We start from the raw sequence: 19,096 nt of genomic DNA, 5'->3' as shown, positions 1-19,096 counted from the left end.
TACTGCAGGGATGGTGAAAGGAAGTTGTACAGTGTATTCATGCATACTTAATTTAGGTCAAGACCCTACAATTGTGTACATAAGTCACATAATGACTTTGAGGGGCTTATGTGTTTGCACAACTGGGCTTAACTAAGTTGTTGTATTGGGAAGCAATAGCAGCATTGGAGGGCAGCAGCTGCAGGGCGCCCTGGGCCAGTCGGGCTGGCTTGTCAACGGATGGAAACAGCCCACGGTGCCCCAAAACACGGCTCCTCTGCTCAAACAGATGCTAAAAAGGGCAGGAGATGCTGCTGGGGCAGGAGACACTGGAGGAGAGACGTGAGGATGCACTGAGGACACACAAAAGGAAACATATGAGGATGCAAAAAGGGGCCTCATGAGGAGAAATGTGAAGAGATGCATTTTCAGAAACGAAATGGAGGAGATGTGGTAGGGGACATTGCTGGGGAGACGGCTGGTGACGCAGCCTTGGAAGGACATACTTGTTGCTGGGCAGGGTGCCCACCCAAGAGTGACCCACACCAGGGCAGGGACCCCCTGAGGGAGTGCAGCCTGTGTATGTGACCCGTGTGGGCCAGGGACACCCCTGAGGGTGTAGATTAGGAAGGGGCTAAGAAAGCATTGGACAGAAGTTGAACCTGGGGAGAGAGAAGGAAGGTATTTCTCTGAGTGTTTATTTAATAATTTGGTTTCTTACTTTCTTCTCAATACCTAAACAAGTGATCAAACATTTCTGTTTATTTATTGCCAATAAATTAAATTTTGTGTACTACCCTGAGTTGAGACTGTTTTGCCTGCAACAATAGTGAATATGGAAGTCTTGTGAATGAGGTGCTGAATGAGATACATTCAACCAGAGCAACCATGAACTTCATGTGCCTTGCTCAGCTCAGCAAACAGACCGTCTGCACCCTGGGCATTCCATTGAGGGACTTTCTTCTTCAAGTATACATCCACTTTACCAGAGCAAGAAATACCATTAGAAATATCATTAAGGATGCTTAGATTACAAGTTCTTCAAATAAAGCCTGATTTTTATTGCACATATGTAACAGGTAACAAAATGAACCTCAGCGTATGATGAAGGCATCCCACTTAGTAGGTTATTAATAATGCAAAACCCCTGAAACACGTTTACAGAAAACAGAAAATACCACTCCTGAAATGGGCAAAAGTTACCAAGTGAAAACAACATTATTACTCATCAGATCTCTTTCTATAAAATCAGAACAAAGATATTCATATCCCTGCAAAAGAGTTCAGAGCGCTAATTTACAGCACTTTGTGAGAGGTAAGATTGTAACTATTCTCAAGATCAAAGTCTTAAAAGGAAGAAGATGGCTGCTTAACATCTTTGGAAAATCAGATCCTTTAAAAAATCTTGGACTGGCCCAAGGCACTGAAAACCTGGAAAATCTCATGTTAGGAATCTATATAGGGAAGGGAATACAGATAACTTCAAATGGTAGAATTATTAAATAATAAATAATTTATTTTTATGAAATACAAGAAATCAAGAAAGAGACAGTTCATTACAGCTCACAAAATCTAAATCTCTCCACAAATATATATTAGTCCCATACCAGAAAAAATTATAACCAAAATCCTTTCAGCAGAAAGTTATATATATATTAATTTCCCTAAATATTGTTATACATCTTGCTAAACAACTGTTTGCAAAAGTTGTTTCCTGCATTTAATTTTAAATCTTTAAAGATATTGTATACCTTTTCAAAAACTGCAGATTTGTATAGAAATTCAGAAAAATTAAAATGGTGCATAGAGTGCTCATAAAAACACAAGCTTCTGAATCTAAATTTATGCTGTGATTGACTTCCAGTTTCTTTATCCTTGGCAGAGATGATGGGGGTGTGTTACGTGAGCAGTCTCAGATTTGGAATGGGACTTCTTCAATATGGCAGGGTACAGAAACAGGAGTTTCTCCTTCTGTTTTCACAGTATCATCTTCTGTTCTTTTTATGAGTCCTTTCCCCCGCCTTTAACATTTGGTTTTGATCCACTGTGACAGACAGAAGGATTAGTGAAAGACAAAAGGAAGAATCCAGTGGAAGGCTTATTACAAATAACATATTCCAAGTTAACCAGTCTCAAGCTGTTGTGTGTGGGCCACTGGTGGTTTGTCAGGTCCCAGTGGGAGACCTGCGAGCCGTCTGTCGAGCTCTAGTGCCAAGTGTTACCAGTTAAACATTTGATAATGTTGCATGGTGGTCCAATGGAAATGTTGACAGATGACTGATTGTGATCCAAAATGTTTTGGAATCAGCATTCAAAGTACCTCTGTAAAGGTTAGAGGACGTTGGCAGCATATCTATGTATCATCAAATGAATTAGCAATCTACAATCTGCACTAGAAACCTATGTCAACTGAGCGGCAACACGCAATCATTTGTCTGTCACAGCTTGTGCCAAAGACAGAAGCTAATAAAATCTCAGTTATGCAAGGAAAACGGCACTTTTGTTAATTTATTTCATGCTTTTTGGATTATGTCATGCTAGGAAAAGTCTAAGTTTGCAGGTAGAAGACAGAATTTATGCTGTAGGGTTCAAGGATGGCATACCTTCAAAGCCTTTAAGTTGTAGATCTGGTACAAGGAAGCCCAAGCATGTTCCTTGCTCCTTTGCCGCACTAGTTAAAGGCATCACCTAATGAATTTCCCACATGACAACACTTTAAAGCCAACAACTCTCATCCTTCTTGTTACTAGTTACTGGCAACACTGGGAGCTGGCTGATTCCAAGCTGCTTTCAACTAATCTTGTAGTGTTTCTTTTCTGCCTTGTTACCACCCATTTTTTTCCTCTGTAAAACTCTTAAAATTCAATTAAGCATGCCAAAATCTTGCAAGTGTGATGAAACTGCCATTATTCTTTAGTACTACAGTATTAAAGGCAAGTTTGTTTACTGAGAAAGATTTCTCAAGGTTTCTACCTCCAGAGAGCAACAGGGAAACAGCTGCCTGTCTTTCTTGCTAAAAGCATTGTCCTTGGGAACTGTATGGACCTTGTCAGCCTAGAAATGAACCACAGCATCGTGCAATACTGGGTAACTTACTTGAAAAATCCAACCTACGCTGGTTGCTAAAAGTCAATCAGATTTAGAATAATGGTTTTCCCAATCTGGTATCCTCTCCCCAGTGATAACCAACAAGCAGTAACATCATTTTCATAGCTTTTTAATATGAAAGTCTTTCAGTACTCTGGGTCATTTTTGTCACCCATATCTGAACCCCCTGGTACTGACTGGGCTCCGTGGCCATGACCAAGAAAGTGTCAACAGCTTCTTTTGAAATGGATAGGAATGGGCTTCAAAGTCAGACTCAGAGGGTAGAGATTAGTTGTTAGACAGACACATATTTTGACCTTATTTATAGGCAGATAAGGAAACTAATGTCTTGTTATAATTGAAGTTGCACTGGGTATTAGTGAAGACAGAAGTCATCACTGGGCACTCCAGGATAATGCAGAAAGTCTAGGATGTGGATGGTGCATTCTTTTCTGCTGTTACTTGTGTACTCATGTACTTCTGAAATGATTACATAGGGAGAGAGAAATAATTTTGCACATTTTGAACACATTCAGACTAATGATAAGTGAATAATGATCCAGTTCAGATAAATTCTTCTCTTGAAGTGGAGGCCTGTCCCAAACTCAAATTTTCTTATATTTTTTTTCCTTTTGCTCTTCTCCTTGCAAATCTTCTCGAAATCTCCAGAAAGATACTTCTTAATTTGTTAATCCTTCGTGATTTCACCCGTGTCCTTACTGCCTCTGAAAATGCCTTTATTGGAGAGTCCTCAAAGCTACAGAATTCCTTCCTGAGGCTGCCCTCTGATTCCTCTCCTTGATTTTAGCTTGGGTCCTTCACCAAAACGCTGGGCACAAGGGGTTAGCTGCTCTTCCTGGTCAAGTCAGGATAGGTTTGCTCTAACAACAACAAAGAAGAATAAAGCAAGAAAAGCCTGATTGCTTTATTTCTAATCACTCGTCCTCAACCTGTTTTTGGTACTCACACCCTGATAAACTGGCATATTTAGTTACCGCATTCCTACACAGTGCAGCATGTCCTGTTGCATTATGCTTTGACCTACACTGACCGCTTTCCTCTCCGTCTGGGGTTTTCAGAGATTTCCCTTTCTCTTCCAACTTGTTTTTCTAATTCAAGTTGCATATCTGTATTTTTTTTAATTCTCCCTCCAGGGAAGCTTCCCCACCCTTCCTCATCAGTCGTCATTTGATCATAATAACAGAACATTGGCTAAGGACTATGAGTTGCATAAAAATCCACACTGAACTTTACATCCCCTCTAGAAGTTCCCATTAACCAACTTTCCAAACCTGAAGAAAAACCCCACCCAAAACCCAGATCCTGCAGAAGTGGCTAGCAACTCTCCCAAATCCAACAGTGCTTAACTTAGCCTTGGATATGGAGTCACACAGAAGTAGATATTCCATCTCACTGCCTAAATGCTTCCCGTGGATCTGGCATGGTCGACACAAAGAAGGAAATGTCTCAGATCCCTTCAAGTTTATCCCATGGACTCCAAAGGCATGCTGGTGGCCAGAAAGGAGCACGTCACCTACAGCTGACAGCAAAAGTGTAACCTGACAGAGCTAACTAAGTAGTACTGAGAACGCTGGCTGTCTAAGCAGGGCAGCAAAGCACTTGGTGCAGGTTGTTTTCTGGCGAGTGAGGTGGGTTTTATAGCCCCCTCTCATCTCTGGGCTTACCCTGACATGTCCCTTGTGCTAGGTGTAGCAGAGAGGCAGCAGCTTGCACTTGCAAGAACAGTCTTTTCCAACCCTGCATGTCCCATAGGAGGGCATCCCAACACCAGCCAGCTCTCTCTGCTCAGTCGTTCCCTTTTTAAGCATTGCACCCGTTTTACAATCGCTGTGTGCCAGCAGTGCTTGAAAACAGCCTTAGCTGGTTTGCAGAGCAAGCCTAAACTGCAGTCACAAACTTCTGTACTGTGTTGCAAAAGAGAAATGTTGCCCTGTAACACAAAAAGTTTGGCAAGGCAGATTCAGAATGTTTAGAAGTCTAGATTTTTGTACCACACCTATTGCCGTATGATGCGAGGGGAATTTTTCAAATCCTTGGTTTCTCTAGTACTGATTTATATTTCTTTAAGCGGAAGGAGCTGTGAATGTGTTCTGTCTTAGCTTATTGGTTTTGGATGCTAAAATTACTTCTCCTGAATGGTCCAGTAAGCAAGGAGGAGGAATAAATTTTGTTTGCACTATGCCACCTGTATTCCTGACAGCTTAATTTGTCAATGCCAAGTTTGCAGGCACTAAATGAATGCTCATGAAAGTCTTGACTATCTGATGAAGGGCACTGGCTAGTACGATGCAATTAGCTGAGCTCATCGATTATGATGGGCAGCTGGAGCTCTCTGGGTTTTTCCGAAAGAGCTTAATCAAATGCATCAGAATAATAGAAGCTCTCTAAATGAGAAAGGCAGTGAACTAAGACAGTTAATTAGATTTTTTAAAAAATTGTGTTTATTATACCTCCCATTTGTCCTTGACATTTAAGTCTCGACCACAAATGAACATAACTGTACTGTTGATTTCACTTCAATCAAAAAGAGTTTTAATTTGCATAATCAGCTGAAAGTATTTGTATGAAACTAAGACTTCTAATAGGGCAAAAAAATAAATTCTCACACACTTTTGCAGGATTTTCATGTCCTGTCTTAACAGCAAGCGTGCTTGAAAGTAACTTTCACACACAGTAAACACTGGTTTTCAGATTTTGTTTCATTTTTTTAATTTTTAGTGATTTTCACCCTGGCCAACTGATGGATTCAATAGAATAACAAAGCAATTCCCTTTGACAGGAGGCACAATACCAGCTAACCCGGCTTGTCTGTTAGCAACAGGGCTGGCCGAGCAGCTGGCCCCTGTCCCCCTGCCAAGAAATGCTGACTGCAACAGCTACACCATTTCAGCTGTGAACGGCTCCTCGGCACGTCTCGATGGCTGATGAATTGCGTAAGTGCTACCCAGATCTGTCCAGATCTGAGGAGAAACAACAGCAGCTTTGGAACGTCAGCTGCTTTGAGAGGGACCCTGCACCACAGCAAGTTTCATTACCAATGTGTGGGTCACGCTCTGTCCGCAGTGACTTTCCTTGGTGCGATAACACACGGCAACCATGCTGCGTTTTCAGGTGAAGCAGGATGAAATCGAGTTTGGAAGGCACCAGCATCTTTCAGCTGGCACAAAGTGTTTTGCTATGACAGCAGCCAGCCACGACGGAGCCAACAGACAGAGCAGTGTGCATGCATGTTGAAAATTGGCTGATTTAGTTGCCTACCCACACATACAAATGAATCCTGGTAGCTCCCTAATTGCCAAGCTGTTAGCTATGCAGTCAGGCAGCTCCAGATTAAGCCAGTCCCTTCAATTTTAGACGTTTGCTTTCATAGCTGTGAGGAAATCCATGTTGCTTTGTCCACTTTTATTAAGCTATCGGAGATCTGAATGTCTACGCATGTGGACAGGCATTGTGTACAACTCCAAACAGATCAGTGCTGCGAGGCAACTGCCCCTGGGTACCCGTGCCGTGTGGATGGCCAGAGGCAGCTGTTTCTTCTCCGGTGTCTTAGGCAGACTTTATCTGAAACAGGAAAAGCCGTCTGCCTTTAACAAGAGTCAGAAGCTTTACTTGGTGGCTTTTTCTAAGTAGTCAAACAGTATTAAATTCAACTGAGATGATCACAAACACGATGTGGTGAGTTCTAAAGGCAGATCTGCTGCATGTTGCTGAAGGTTGTGTTGATGGTACAAGCTATTGCTTTGGGAGAAAACTTGGAGGTTCAAGCCTCCTGGGAAAATCTCACTGTTAGACACCAGACATTTGGAGAAAGAATGGACTATTTAGATACCTTTGGAAATGTTTCCTTGGATTTCTCAAGGCTCTGCACAGATAATTCTTCTGGCTAAACGAAGAATACTTTTTTGAGAAACTGCTCTTCATAATTAAGGTGAAGGCTGTAACAGGACTTGGTTTCTGAGCTGAAAGTGTTTAACAACCCTAATAAACGGGTCAGCCATGTGGGTCTGTAACTGCAGGCTGCCTGGCTGGCCGGGATAACAGCCTTATAACCTATGATAAGCGTGGACAGATGCCACGTGGACTCCAGCTTCGGTGCTCCCCTTCTGTTCCCACAGAGCTCGTTGCCACGTGCTGTGTCAATGGAGCAGTCGAGTCAAGCTACCATCTGCAGCCTAGATCCAGTCAGGACCAGTTGACTCACCCATACAGAGGCAAGGAAATAACAAACCAGTTACTCCACCAGTCATTTAATTTTATACAGTACAGGTATACTCAGACTTTTCAGGGTCTATATTTATTTTACAAGTGATGCCAGTGGATGTATCCCAGTCCTCCTGACTCAGAGTTAGCTATACCATTCCAACACACAAACCTCGTCTCCATTGCATCACCCATTACCCTGGTAATTGATGGGAAGTCCAAATGAGGCCTGTGTAGCCAGTATAATTTTGACAACTCCTGCCAAAGCTGCAGGATAAAATACACCTTATATATTTTTGCTTACCACTAATCCAATGGTAAAAAATACACCCTGTCAAAATTCCTGGTATGGAGATGACAGTAAACTCACTAACACTTTGACACCGTTCCCATTGTGGTTTCCAAGAAAACCAACCACTTTCTTTAGTGACCCTCCCTGGTTTCCATAGCTGAGAAATTACTGCTGGCTGCCAGAATGTTTTCTTCACTTCCCATTTAGGTTTTATTCTTACTTGCAGCTGCAAAAGCTGTCTCTAAGCTCCGATTTTCTATTCTCTGTTTTCCTTAGTTGACAAGCATAGGTAGAGGTTTAGATTGCTTTCTGTTGTGACAATCTTTCATGATGTTCTTTCCCTAGCTCCAGACCTCATCAGGGTTGGAAAATGCTTGACTTAGACAACGCAGTGGTGTCTTAAATTTTATTTGTGTGATGGGAGAATTCATGGCTGGTTGCTGCAGTGATTGCACTTATTGTATCCATAGCAGCCAACATCACATTTGACTGCTTTGGAAACAGTCCCTGATGAACACTGGAATTGCATGAAAGACTCGATTGTTCATACAGACCATCAAATTAAACAAAGGAAATTTCCCTTTTTGGTTGCATTTGCAGAAAGACAGAAATAATTGCTATCGGCATCTTACTGTGAGTCCTTGGTGCTTGCTGGGCCAGAGCAGGTTTTTCCTGGGGATTAAATCAAAGTGTCTAAAAACCTTTTGTTTGCCAGATTCCAGGACTGACACACTCCACCCTGACTCCTCTCTCAGAGCAGATGATTTTAACATTTTTCATCATTCAAGATATCTTTTCCTTTCTGATTCTTTTGCCTTCTTGTGATGTCAGGGGTACCTGCCTTCTCACCTCCTCACATATCAGCATGTGAGTGCTTTGATCAGAGGATATTAGTCTGTGCCAAGATGCTCCCTTAGCTCTCTTTCTTTGATGCAGCAAAACCAGAAAGTTTAAATACGCTAAGATTTTAAGTTCCTGAAGTTGGGACTGCCATTACCTGGTATGAGCTGTCCAATTTTTTAGGCTAGATTTTTAGGCTGGATGTTTTAGGCTAGGTTTCACCGTTTTGGGACTTGTGGGTTAGCACTGGAAGCTCAGCTCTGGAACCTCTTGCTTGTTGCCCACCTGTTTGTTGGTTGATCGTGAATTTAGGCTGTCCTAGGTTTGGTTGTGGGAGCTGAAAGTTATTGCTCTAGGCAGCAGAAAAAAAGCAAGCAGACTCAAACCAACAAGCGTTTAAAGTTTCATTGCAAAGTTGCGATGTAGTTTTAATGGTGCCATCAGGAACAGAAAATGGTGTCATGAAAGAAAAAAAAAATCTTTCCATAGGCTTCTTTAGAATGTCTTAAAGAATGGTGTATAGCACTGTACCTAATTTATAGAATTATATGGGATAGTAAAAGTCCCCAAAACTTAAAAAGAAAGGGAAATTGCTCTGGCGGGTCTTTTCATGAATAATTTCTGGACAAACCTACTACATGTTTTCCTTCTCCAGGTTTGGAGGCAGAGATGAGAGAAGATTTTTAGATTTATTATTTCTGGAGAAAAACAATAAAAAGAATGTCAATGTGAAAAAAAATATAAGAAAAAACCTCATCCACTTGCCCTTTCTATCAGCATATGCAACCATTTCTCCTGAAGAACAAAAGAAATCAGGAAACACAGACGAGGAAACTTGGTGGAAGGGAAGACAAAGGATTTGGGAGGAAGGACGGTGCAGTGGTTAGTGCATGGGCTTGCACTGGTTCAATTCTTGGTCCTTTCTGGTCTTGTGTGGCTTCAGATGAGTTATTTCAGCTGTAACTTCTGTCCCTTTTAGTGTAATAGTATTTCTTTGATTATTGCAAGTGTAAGCAGATTGAAACTAATTATACCTTAGGCTGGGAAACCTGTATGGCTCTTACCTTGGGGGCAGTAGGGTCCTTCCCCAGCAGAACTTCTAACTCTCAGTAAAATCTTTCTCAGTCTTATTTCCCTCTTGTGTTCAGCACGGCTGGTGCATGTGCTAGCAGCAAGTCCAGCAGCACTCCACATTGGAAATGGAAGTTTACAATGTGGGGATTTTCCTGGCTATTCCCAAGCTTGCACGAATGGGCATGTGGCAACTTGGGCTGAGCACAAAAAGGGGATATCAGAGTAAGTTATAAGTCCTCTACAAGACAATGACCTTCTTTCTATTTTCCAGGGTATCACAATTAAATATGCTCATCTTGCTAGTAGTATATTGATAATAACTTATGATGTTCTTGTTTTGTTTGATATTCTTCTCTTAAACCCATGTTGCATTACAAGTATGTGTGTGCACACCAAGACACAATTACACATGCATACATCTGCTACAAAACAGTCTGTTGACATCCTCACGACCTAAAAAGTGTCAGAGTGCTGAAAAGTGTCAGCTTCTTCAGATGGATTTGGTCAGCTCCCACACCCGAGACCTCTGGATTCTGGGAAGCAGGTCCCTCCTGCATGGATCTGAGGACCTCCTAGCTCAGTGCTAAGAAATCTTTTTCCAGGTCTTCCCGTGGTCTTCCAACTTCCTCTGTAAAGCATGGTGATTTTCTACAAAAGGAGACATTTTTCCTGGCTTCTCCTGTGATATTGCTTATGGTGCAGGGAGAAGGGGAACACTTCTTTCAGCTTGGCCCTACTCAAACCTCCAGTGACATCAAGCAATGCTGAGCTCTTCATGGAGCTGCAAGGAGATGGGACCGCAGCTCACTGGTTGGAAAGCAGGTTTGCGGCAAAAGACCTTGGGGTCCTGGTGGACAAGAAGCTGAACATGAGCCAGCCTTTGTGGCAATGAAGGCTGTCTGCATTTTGGGCCACATTACCACAGGCTGTAGATTGAGTGGAATGACTGCTACCCCTTCTCCACTATTTGAGGTTCATGGGGCTGCATGTGGAATACTGTGTCCAGTTTTAGACTCCCAGTAAAAGAAAGATAGTGTCAAACTGGAGCGAGTCTAGCTGAGGAAGATGTTTAGGAGGAGTATGTGGCGTGAGAAGAGGGACTGAGGGAGCAGGTTTTGTTCTGCCAGGGAAAGCAAGCTGCTGTCTTCAGCTGCCAAAGTGAGGTTACGGAGATGGCAGAGCCTGACTCTTCCTAAAAGTGCAGAGTGCCAGGGGTGAGAGGCAGTGGGTACTGGCTGCAGGAAGGGAAATTCCATTACACATAAGGAAAATGTTTTTCAGCATGAGGATGCTCAAGGATTGGGATGTATCACCAGGATACGTTGTGAAATCTCCATCTGTGGGGGTATTACAAACTCAACTGGGCATGCCCCCTAGCTGTCTGATCTAACTTTGTAGGTAACCCAGTGCTGAGCAGAGGTTGGACCAGATGGCCTCCTGGTGTGCCTTCAAGACCTAATTACTCTGTGATGATGTGATTCTACGGTATTGTTGCGAAAGTATGCACCTGAATACACACACACCTCCCCCACACACAGAGAAAAAGGGTATGGGGAGGGTCATTGCAATGATCAGATTAAGAACCTTGCCCTAATTTTAGGAAATCTCAATAGTAATATGACTGTAAGTAGAGTCATATCAGGGCAGTGACTGTAACGAGTCCAAACAGCAAGAAAGAGTTACAGACACTGAAGTAAACATTTCCTTCCACTGTTCCTCTTGAAGAGAGGTAGCTGGGCAACAGCTAGTCTTCCTTTCCTGAACAGCAAGGCCCTCTTCATTCAGAACATCACCCACGCAGAGATAATGAATGGGTTCTTATTTTTCATCTGCTGCATTACATACATATATTTTGCAATAAGCAGAAATCTCTGTCACTGATGGGTTACAATGCTAAGAAGAGGGACAAGCCATAGAAATCAGCTTTTAAATTTAAACTTGTATATTGTTAAATGGTGTTTTTCTTGTGAGGCCAATGTCTGTAGCTGCTCACCCCGGAGAGCCTGCAACGGAGATACTTGACAAAGAAAGAGAAATGTATAGATGGGAAAGCAGATGACAAAAGGAAAATTAGTGAACAATAAAATAAATGTGTTTTTACATAATTACCAAGACCAAGCTTTCTCAGATGCTTACATCTACACCTCTGTGGTGTCGAACTAGCTTGGTCTATTTTTGAAATGCAGTGGGTAACATCTTGTAAAAATGAGATTACATGAGACTTTCAGGAAGACAAAATTTCATAAAGTTATGGCATTACTGTGTGTTTCCACAAGCTTGACATAAATCAGAAATTAAGGAGAAGATTGTCAGCTTGTCAAAACAACTTCCAAAACTGAAAGGCAGGCAATTTGCCAAAGCTTAATAAAAACAGGCAACATCTGCTCTTTCAGAGTCAGAGTGATACTGCTAGCTACCTTAAATTGCACCTTATTCTTAATCCTGCAAAGGCTTTTGCCTAAGATTAGAGATTCAGCATTTCGGTAGATTGTCAATTTGTAAACAAATCAGTATCAGGTACCTTTTGTTTCTTTATGCCGATACTTTAATGTAACAGTGGCAGAGTTACTGGTATAAAATGCTGTCACTAAAAAAAGTCAGAATGACTATTTTCTTGACACAGTTCTCTTTACAATATTTTACAGCAGGAAGCTATTCCACTGACATTCTCCCTTCAATTAGTCATGCCTGCTGTGCCGCTGGTAATTGCGAAGTGGATTATTGTACCAACAGAAATAAAGCTCTTCTCCAACATGTGTGTAAGAGCATGGCAGGTGGGGGAAATATGCCCATGGTTTGGCTCTTCAGAGTTTATAAATGTCATATTTCAGAAGTATCGGGGTATTCAGACTACGTTCAAGAGTCAGGATAAGCTGAGGAAGAATGACCACAGGGCTCAGAAGCAGAGCTGTAATGTACTCCGTTTTAGCAGTCCACTCTGGTCTCTAATGTGGCCAGAAAATTAAATGATTGTCTGACGGTGTCTGGTCATAATGTGACAGCACTGGGCTCCAGCACCAATAAAGATTCACTGTTGTAGACAGTAAAAGTGAGGCATTAAGACATTTATATTGCCCTGACTCAGACTTGTCTGTGTGCCAGCTCTGTGTGCTCTAATTCCACGCTGCCCGCTCCGGGAGGGACCGCTTGTCAACCGCCTTGCACTTCGGCTCGGCGTGGCACAGTCCGGTGCAAGTGTTGTGACTGCAGGACATTTGAAACGAAGCCATGGGATGTACGTGTGCAGGCTCCCTGGCTTGGCCGGGGAATTTATCTTCACAGCGGATCCAGACTTAAATCTTTCCTGTGGCTGACGGGACTCGTATCTGAAGGTCCACCTTCGCAGGAGAATGCCTTAGCTATCAGTGGGTGCAGAGATTTTGGTACTTTGTAGGCCAGCTGTTCCCTGCACCCCAAATCACGTGGGCCATGGGCTCTCTAGACAAAAAAGAACAGTCCTGGGCTTAGTCCTGTCTCTAAAGCAAAGTAGCACAATAAAGAGTTTGCATTCACAGACTTGTCTTTTCTCTTTAAATGAAAACAGCTTATTGAAAACAGTCCTTATCTCGTGCTATCCTCCAAACTGCACCGAGTGAGCCAAAATTGGACCAGGAACCGTTACAATCATTTAAGAGAATGAGTACCGGTGAGTCCTTGGGGATTAGTGTGCCCAGCTGAGGACACCTGGTTTCTTGGCTTTGCCCCAAAACTGCTTACATGAAACAGTTGCTGGCTATAACATGAGAAGGTGAGGCTCTTCCTACGGGGGGAGAAAGGCATGTCTCAATCAGGTGGAAATTATGTGAAAGATACTAGGCTGGGTTATAATTTGTTTCAAAACCTGACCCGAAATAGGTGTCTGTACCCACATATTAGAACTCCAGAGAAGAAGAAGAGGGTCCTGTATGTATAAACCTGCACGGAGCTGCCATGTCCTGCTGGACCCTAGGAGGGAAGGGGAAATCTGGCAGAAGGGAAGCGAGTGGAAGCGGGGATGCATCTCTCATCTTGCAGGACATCCTGTCGTTTCTGAACATTTGCTATTCAGAGGAAAAATGAAACAGAAACAGTTCGGATGCTTTCAAAAGTTAGAAGAAATCAACTCTTCTCAACCCCCTTTCCATGAAACCTTCTCTCTCTTGCTCAAATCAACCCAAGCAAGCAACAAGTTGCTGGTCAGGGCACTCATCTGGGACACATAAATGCCAGGTTTAGGCCCTCGTTCTAGCTTTCCCTTTTGTGATCAGGAACTGGGGCTTGCTATCGGTTCTCCAAGTTGGAACTAGCAAGCTGTGAAGTCTGTCTGACTCCTCAACCCCGTGCTTGTTTAATGATTTCTACAGTACGAAGCTGCTGCAAGGAGCCACGGCTCCCTCGGCAGTAATCACAGCCACGGTCTTACGCGGGGTATGGGACCTTCCTGTTCTTACTCCGTACTGTCCTTACTGTCTCCTTACTCTCCTTTCCTCACCCCCAGGAGCGTGTTATTCTGGGGTGGGGACTTCTCAGACACGACGTCCCTTTCTGAATCTTGTAAACCTTTTCTGAGTAACTTTTTTCCAAAGCCAGCAAATCCCTCCATGCTTTTGACAGTGATGTTTCCCAGCAGTGACAGAAACAACGTTGAGTCATTAGAAAATCACTTCAAGTCAGACTTTTATTGCAATGTATTTATCAATCTGCAGAGACTACAGAGCTATTTGTGGAAAATTTTCCTGGTGTCCTTGTTTTTCAAAGGCTCTAAGGATGTATGACAAAGAAATGCACAGATGCTTTTCCTAAATGTATATGCTTCAAAGTGGACTAAGAGACTTGGCATCAAAATCATCTCTCCCTAAACACAAGGTAACACACTGACATTCAAAGAGAATGGCAGCAGATCACTCTGCCAATATGTGGTGATGTATTCTCAGTTCTTTGTGTGAGTCATGCTGATAGCTAGATGTCAAGTCTTTGCTGCATACAAACGAAGAAATAAAAATAGTAACAATAAAAAAAAATCTAGTGACTTCTGATAGGAAAAATCTGAGATAAGGATGACCTACCTAAAAGAAGCTACATATGTAACATCCATCAATTCCATTTTCTTAGGAGCACTGAAAAGGTATGTCAGGTAGCATGAAGAGTTGCTGACATTTTCGTGTATAACTTTTTTGGTTTTACTTTCCAGTTATGTGATTGAAAGCTGCTGCATTTTTATGGGATTTTGTAGGAAGTCAAAGGCTAATATTTTCAAAAGCAGAGGTGTCACTGAGGAAAGTGAGAAACTCTGAAAGTCAAAGTCTGTTAATCACCTACATCGTTTAGGCCAAGACCTTAATAACCAGAACTATTTGGCTGCCTCATTGAACTCCAGTGACATCTTAAAATACACCATCCACCTTCTGCCAAACACATTGCTACTGGATACCCTAAAAACCTCCTAAAGGCTGATATTGCTCTATGGAGCCTCGTGGAGTCTTAGGCCAAACTCAGAACTGTTGTTAAGCCAGAGTTTATTTAAGAGCAGAGATAGGAATGGCTGTGCCAGACCAGGACCAATAACCCATCTCCTACTGTATTCTGTCTCTGACAGCGGCCAAGAGCAGGCATGTTGGAAAGCATATAGGAATAAGACTGTCAATGTAGTAATGCTTCTCTGTGATATTTTCCCAGTCTCCAAAAATTAGTGGTCAACAATCTTCTGAGCCAGCATTGTCAGCTTTGTATCAAATGGTCCTCCAAGGATTTTTCTTCCTTGAATTTTCCTGGTCAAATTTTGAATTTCTCTTAATATTTTGCTTCCACAGTGCTCTGTGCCAAAGGACTGCTGCCACCAGCAAGTGACATTTGATGCCTCCTGATTCTTAGGGAATTTCTTCATTAAAAATTTACACATGCAACTACCTTCCAATCACAAGTGTTGCAAAATCAGCAGGTACTTTTCCTGTGGATATCTCTCTGTTTCAGCTTCCTCTTTGTAAAATACAGCCACGTTCCCACAACATGTAAGGATGCCGCTCATGAATCACTGAGATGCTGTGCCAAGCCCATGGAAAAACCCATCGGGAAAGTGAACAGCTGAACAGCATGCTGTACATGAAACTGAGGCCCAGACAGTGAATAATGAGGAGAAAACAAATTATCAGTGGGATGCTCATTAAGCGAACACCATCCTCTAGTGTACTGGACAAGCACAGACAAGCTTGTTATCCACTTCTGTAATTAGAAACAGTGTCCTAATAGATAATGCAGAGATAAGCTGAATTCAGGTGGCTCATGTTTGAGTTTGCAGTCTTAAAAAGTTGCTTCAGTGTAGTTTGTGCATGTGATGTCCCACGTCAGAGAAAACACCTTTCATATACAGTGAGACAGCTGTTTACTAAAAATTGATATTGTATTTTTTCTTTTTGAGTTCTAAAACACATGAGAGACTCCATTTTGAGAACAGCTGAGTTGGTTTTTCTGAAAATTTAATTTCACATCCTACCCATTGCATTATGGATAGCCCAGTACAAATACTATTCCTGTAAATGAAAAAGACGTCTGATAACTGCTGTGACCTGTATAGATCGTACATGCTAGGGTTAACTGGAGTGTTTATCAGGCTCATGCTGGTAATGAAAACCAGCTGCTCTTCAGTCACACCGAGTTGTTCTTAGCCAGCACTTCCCATATACGACTAAACTGTGTTTTGTATAGGGAAAGGTGCTTGCAAGACGTCCCAGGCTGGTAAATACAAAAGGGATGGATTTAGAAACGTCTCTGAAAGTGGTATCCTATGACATTTATAATCATGAAATATTTTTGTAACTATTGAGGAAAGGGTCAATTACGGATGCCAGCTGTCCAGCTGCCTTAGCAAATAGCCAGGAGTGAACAGATCCAGAAGAGCTCTAAGTGGATTTCTAAAGTAAACTCTCCTTGTCCTGTCAGCTGTTTTAACTCTGGGTAGAGCTGACATAAGTTTCCTGGTAATGTTTGAAAGATTGCCTTTTTCCTCTCCAAATCCTGCTCTCCTGTGAGTAAAGCAAGGTATTACCGTTCCACAGCTGTCAGTGGTCCACAGGACCTGGCAAAAGAGAAGGAGTAGTGGAAGTTACTATGAGTGAAAGTGGAAGCTAAATGCATAGACAGATGAAAATTCAATAGTCCTATGTTCTATAACATATATCTTGTGGTAAGTAACTGGAGCAGTATTCCGCCACGGTCTGGTGGGACCCCACTGAAAAAGCACGGGAAAAAACCACTTTTGAGTTTCAAATTAAAAGACAAGGGAATATAAAGATAAAAAGTAAATGAGTGAAGCAAACTCAAGTAAATATAAACTGTGAAAAATTCAATTGTTTCAAGTTTTCTGGATATAAAGCAGTTGTTGGACATACTTCCCAACACAGACGTAGAAAGATGTGTCAGCCCTACGTCTAGAATGGCAGAACTAAAGAATAGGAGGTATCGGGATGGAGGTGACTTTTTGACAGTAAATTTGCATCACAGCCAAAGTAATTCCAGTGGTTACTCTTAGGCCACAATCTGGAGCTGAAGATGTGGTATAGCTAACTCCTCAGTGACAGAAGCTGACCTTCTCTGCAACAAGGGAACCACTGAGGAAAACCTCATGTGAGCCAAAGCAAAGTCTCACAGCTTTGTTTTTTTAACTGTTAATAAAAATAACCATTACTCCACAACTTCTTTCTTGCAGGAGGTGTAATCTTCTGCACATGCTGAGTGGGACAGAAGCAAGGTGCAGTGTGAGTGCCTTACCGACGCGTTGCAGGTCTGTGCTGGGCATCCAAATGTGCTGTACGATTGTACAGAAGGCAAGGGAGGACGCGTGAAGCCAGAAGGAGAAATCGCTGACGGTGTATGACTTTGGGGGCCTGGCGGGAAAGGGACTCTGCTGTGTGGTCACTTTGTGGTCCGTAGTCTCTGCTTTGCCTTGCCTCTTTGTTCGTTTACCCTGAGACAGTTGAATGCAACCCACGCATATAGCCCTCGCGTAGGCATCCTCTCCAGGCAGGGGCACATAGGTTTTGGGGGTTCTCCTGAGATGCCTAATTCTGCAAGGTGGCAGAAAATGGAGACTACGTTCCTGATGATAGGTATTAGGCACCTGAATTTGAGCACCAAAGTGTGTAAAACACTGCCTCCCTCAGCAGTTTCCACTGCTGGGCTTTGGCAGCAGAAGTCTGTGAGGCTCTGGTTTTGGCAGCGCGTTAGCGCTAATTTAGCTGCGGGTACCTGGAGGTGGAGGAAGGCTGGGGGTTGATGGCAACTGCAGAACTTTGGAATCACCAGCGACTGGTGGTTTCCCCAAATGAGGTTATAAACCCCCTCCTGGTCTCGCCTGGGGCTGCACAGCCATAATTCACGCTGACGGTCCGGCTTTCTGCAGCGAGCGTGTGAGAGCGAAGCCACGGAGCCAGCGCTGGCTGCCGACCAGCAAAGTCACCAGACAGGGATGCTTTGTTCGCCTGCTACCGTGCGGGCAGGAATTGTCTCCTCCTTCACTTGTAACCTGGTTCAGAGTAAAATGGTAACTTGGGCTGGGTGTGTGTGCTTGTAGCGAGAGATCTTGCTTGGCATTGAGGCAGAAAATATCAAAGATGGGTGGTAAGAATAATATCAAAAGAAATTATAGATGACTCTGTCACTCTCACAGCAGCTTTGTGTGGATGATGCTGTAGGAGCAGGCTTTGGCAGCTGAGCTTTGGACGTACTTGAGTCGCTAAAAGTTGCTCAGGAGTTCATGGACACGAGGTCTACACGGCGTGCTGTGGGAGTCAGCGGCAGCGTGGTCACAGACCTCGCTGAGAGGGGACTCAAACCTGTAGCAAACAGGCGGCTAACACTCAGCCCTTGCAGAGCTCCTCAAATTCATCAATTTGTTGTAGTCACCAAAGGTTTCATCTGCTCTTCCATCATCACAGTAATCCCGTCTACCACATGCTGTGCAAAAGACTGTTTGGTATCTAGCAGTTCTTTTTCATTCCTTTTTGGTTACTCATTTATATTAAATGTGAGATCCCTGAGAAAATAACAAGAAATGAAAAGCAAGTTCTGGAGGTGCTTTACCAGTGTATTATTTGCTATTGCAACCCATCTGGGTGTATGTGATTAACATTTAGATTTAAACAGCTCAAAAATCATTTAACATTTCCCCATCTTTCATTTGTTTCTCCTCCTCTCCCTTCCCAAAATACTGAGCACTTTGAAGAGTTAGCTAATTAAAAATGAAAGCATATTTACTTGCTTTAAAATGCCTGTGTCACTTTTTAACATCAAGGGAGAAGCTGATGTATGATAAGAATTTTAAGTTGAGCCTTCCTTTTATTCACATAGGGAAAAGAAAGGAAGAAACGTTAGCTTATTTATTTCCAGGAAACATTAAAAATTCCCTACCCTACCCTGCAGTGTGCTTTGTTTTGTTTTATTTTGTTAATCGTCTGTATTCTCATGACTGCTTGGTAAAGAATAAAAGAGGATCCTTTAGTCATGGGAATGCAGAGATGTTTATTTCCACTTTGGGAGTATAACATACTTTTTAAAAAATTCAGCTGTTTCCAGAGTTCGTTGCTGAAGCACCTGGTATCCCACGCTCCACCCAAGATTATAAAAATATTT

Source organism: Cariama cristata, unplaced genomic scaffold (assembly GCF_000690535.1).
Source record: "Cariama cristata isolate BGI_N322 unplaced genomic scaffold, ASM69053v1 scaffold7353, whole genome shotgun sequence".
NCBI classification, from domain to species: domain Eukaryota; kingdom Metazoa; phylum Chordata; class Aves; order Cariamiformes; family Cariamidae; genus Cariama; species Cariama cristata.
The sequence above is the reverse complement of the archived record's forward strand: the minus strand, read 5'-3'. Positions refer to the sequence as shown.